The sequence below is a fragment of the Lygodium microphyllum genome, chromosome 24, assembly GCF_053477565.2.
Source record: "Lygodium microphyllum isolate KBCC chromosome 24, Lygodium_microphyllum_v1.1.10, whole genome shotgun sequence".
Taxonomy (NCBI): Eukaryota; Viridiplantae; Streptophyta; class Polypodiopsida; order Schizaeales; family Lygodiaceae; genus Lygodium; species Lygodium microphyllum.
The window spans coordinates 137,692,577-137,696,540 of record NC_141158.1 but is presented as its reverse complement, the minus strand read 5'-3'; positions in this window follow the sequence as shown (position 1 = coordinate 137,696,540).

Sequence of the window (3,964 nt, the reverse complement as noted above, 5' to 3'; positions counted from 1 at the left end):
CCGTGTCCTGGGGGGGAGACGCGGGGTGGGGTGGGTCGAGCGGGGTTTTCGGAGGCGTGATGGTGTGGCGTGGAGGGAGCGGGGTTTTTCGAGGTGGGGTGGGGGGGGCGTCGTGGGGGGGTGCGGTGGGGTGGGGGGGTGCGCCGTGTCGTGGGGGGGTGACGCGGGGTGGGGTGGGTCGAGCGGGGTTTTCGGAGGCGTGGAGATAGCGGGGTTTTTCGAGGTGGGGTGCGGGGGGGCGTCGTGGGGGGGTGCGGTGGGGTGGGGGGGTGCGCCGTGTCATGGGGGACTGACGCGGGGTTGGGGTGGTCGAGCGGGGTTTTTGGAGGAGAGGTGGGGTGCTGTGGAGGGAGCGGGGTTTTTGGAGGTGGGGTGAGGGGGGGCGTCGTGGGGGGGTGCGCCGTGTCGTGGGGGTGACGCGGGGTGGGGGCGGTCGAGCGGGGTTTTTGGAGGAGAGGTGGGGTGCTGTGGAGGGAGCGTGGTTTTTCGAGGTGGGGTGGGGGGTGCGCCGTGTCCTGGGGGGGAGACGCGGGGTGGGGTGGGTCGAGCAGGGTTTTCGCAGGCGTGGTGGTGTGGCGTGGAGGGAGCGGGGTTTTTCGAGGTGGGGTGGGGGGGGGCGTCGTGGGGGGGTGCGGTGGGGTGGGGGGGTGCGCCGTGTCGTGGGGGGGTGACGCGGGGTGGGGTGGGTCGAGCAGGGTTTTCGGAGGCATTTGTGGTGTGGCGTGGACGGAGCGGGGTTTTTCGAGGTGGGGTGCGGGGGGGCATCGTGGGGGGGTGCGGTGGGGTGGGGGGGTGTGCCGTGTCATGGGGGAGTGACGCGGGGTTGGGTGGGTCGAGCGGGGTTTTTCGAGGTGGGGTGAGGGGGGGGTGGGGGGGATATGCGCTGCGTCGTGGGGGGGTGCGGTGGGGTGTGCCGTGTCGTGGGGGGGCTCGCGCGAGGTGGGGTGGGTCAAGCGGGGTTTTCGGAGGCGTGGTGGGGTGGTGTGGAGGGAGCGGGGTTTTTTGAGGTGGGGTGCGGGGGGCATCGTGGGGGGGTGCGGGTGGGTGGAGGGTGCGCCGTGTCGTGGGGGGGTGAGGCGGGGCACGGTGGGTCGAGCCTGGTTCTTGGAGGAGTGGTGGGCTGCTGTGGATGGAGCGGGGTTTTTCGAGGTGGGGTGGGGGGGGGAGGCGCCGCGTCGTAGGGGGGTGCGGTGGGGTGGGGTGGGGGGGTGTGCCGTGTCGTGGGGGGTGACGCGGGGTGTCGCGATGCCCCCTCCACCCCACCATGCCCCGACATGACGCGACGCGCCCCCTCCCCAACATAACATGACAACCCCCCTCCCCCCCCCCATGACATCCCCCCATCCCCCATGACACGACACGACGCGATGCGCCCCCCCCATGACGTCCCCCCTCAAAAATTTGCCTCCCCCCTCAACACACACCACCCCACCCCTCCCCCCCTCAAAAATTCGGCCCCCCCATGACATCCCCCCACCCCCCATGACACGACGCGACGCGACGCGCCCCCCCATGACACGACACGACGCGACGCGCCCCCCCCCTCCTTCCCCCCTCAACACACACCACACCATGTCGCGACGTGCCGCGCCCCCCCCCATGACATCCCCACCCCACCCCCCCCCACCCATGACACGACACGATGCGACGCGCCCCCCCCTCCCCGCTCCCCCATGACACGACACGATGCGACGTGCCACCGTCCCCTTAACACACACACCCACCCAACGCAAGGCCCCCCCCCCCAACACACACCACACCATGTCGCGATGCCCCCCCCCCCCCCCCCGTGCCCCATGGCCTAACACGACGCAACGTGCTCCCCTCCCCTTAACACACCCCCTCCATGACGCCCCCTCAATAATTCCCCCCCCCCCCCCCAACACACACCACACTACACCACCCCTCCCCCCTCCAAAATTCACCCCCCCCATCTCAACACACACCACACCACGCCTCCCCCCCCCCCTCAAAAATTCGCCCCCCCCTTCAAAATGCGACTTTGTCCACGGTGTGGTGTGGTGTGTATTGGGGGGGGTGCCGCACGTCGCGACATGATGTGGTGTGTGTTGAGGGGGGAAGGGGGAGGGGGGGGCACGTCGCCTCATGTCGTGTCATGGGGGGTGGGGGGGATGTCATGGGGGGGCGCGTCGCGTCGTGTCGTGTCATGGATGGGGAGGTGGGGTGGAGATGTCATGGGGGGGGGGGGGGCGGCACGTCGTGACATGGTGTGGTGTGTATGGAGGGTGAAGGGGGAGAGGGGGGCACGTCGCCTCGTGTCGTGTCATTGGAGGGTGGGGGGATGTCATGGGGGGCGCGTCACGTCGTGTTGTATTATGGGTGGGGGGGGATGTCATGGTGAGGGGGGCCGAATTTTGGAGGGGGGGAGGGTGGGGGGGCCGAATTTTGAAGGGGGGCGAATTTCTGAGGGGGGGGGAAGGGGTGCGGTGGGGTGGTGTGTGATCGGGGGGGGGGGCGAATCTTGGAGGGGGGGGGAGGGGTGGTGTGGTGTGGTGTGTGTTGAGGGGGGGGGGGGCGAATTTTTGGGGGGGGGGGGCGGGTGAATTCTGGAGGGGGGGGGAGGGGTGGTGTGGTGTGGTGTGTGTTGAGGGGGGGGGGGAATTTTTTTGGGGGGGGGGGGGGGGGGGGGGGGGAGCGAATTTTGGAGGGGGGGGAGGGGTGGTGTGGTGTGGTGTGTGTTGAGGGGGGGGGGGGGCGAATTCTTTTGGGGGGGGGGGTGGGGTGGTGTGTGTTGGGGGGGGGGGGGGGGGGGGCGAATTTTCGGGGGGGGGGGGGAGGGGTGGGGTGGTGTGTGTTGAGGGGAAGGCAAAATTTGGAGGGGGGGAAGGGGAGGGGTGGTGTGGTGTGGTGTGTGTTGAGGGGGGGGGGGCGATTTTTGAGGGGGGGGGGAGGGGTGGTGTGGTGTGTGTTGAGGGGGGGGGTGGGGTGGTGTGTGTTGAGTGGGGGGGGGAGGGGTGGTGTGGGGTGGTGTGTGTTGGGGGGGGGGGGGGGGGGCGAATTTTGGAGGGGGGGGGAGGGGTGGTGTGGTGTGGTGTGGTGTGTGTTGAGGGGTGGGGTGGTGTGTTGAGGGGTGGTGTGTGTTGGGGGGGGGGGGGAGGGGTGGTGTGGTGTGGTGTGTGTTGAGGGGGGGGGGTGAAATTTTGGGGGGGGAAGGGGCGAAATTTGGAGGGGGGGGGGGGAGGGGTGGGGTGGTGTGTGTTGAGGGGGGGGCGAAATTTGGAGGGGGGGAAGGGAGGGGTGGTGTGGTGTGGTGTGGTGTGGTGTGGTGTGGTGTGTGTTGGGGGGGGGGGGGAGGTGTGGTGTGGTGTGGTGTGTGTTGAGGGGGTGGGTGGGGTGGTGTGTGTTGAGGGGGGGGGGGAGGGTGGGGAGGTGTGTATTGAGGGGGGGGGCGAATTTTCGGGGGGGGGGAGGGGTGGTGTGTGTTGGGGGCGGGGGGGAGGGGCAAATTTTGGAGGGGGGGGGAGGGGTGGTGTGGTGTGGTGTGTGTTGAGGGGGGTGGCCGAATTTTTTTTTGGGGGGAGGGTGGGGTGGTGTGTGTTAGGGGGGGGGCGAATTTTTTTGGGGCGGGGAGGGGGGGAGGGGTGGGGTGGTGTGTGTTGAGGGGGTGGCAAAATTTGGAGGGGGGGAAGGGGAGGTGTGGTGTGGTGTGGTGTGGTGTGTGTTGAGGGGGGGGGGGGGATTTTTTAGGGGGGGGGAGGGGTTGTGTGGTGTGTGCTGAGGGGGGGGGGGAAATTCTTGAGGGGGGGGGGGGGAATTTGGGGGGGGGGGGAGGGGTGGTGCGTGTTGGGGGGGGGCGAATTTTGGAGGGGGGGGGGAGGGGTGGTGTGGTGTGGTGTGGTGTGTGTTGAGGGAGGGGGGGTGAAATTTGGAGGAGGGGGGCGAATTTTTTGGGGGGGGGGAGGGGTGGGGTGGTGTGTGTTGAGGGGAAGGTGAAATTTGAAGG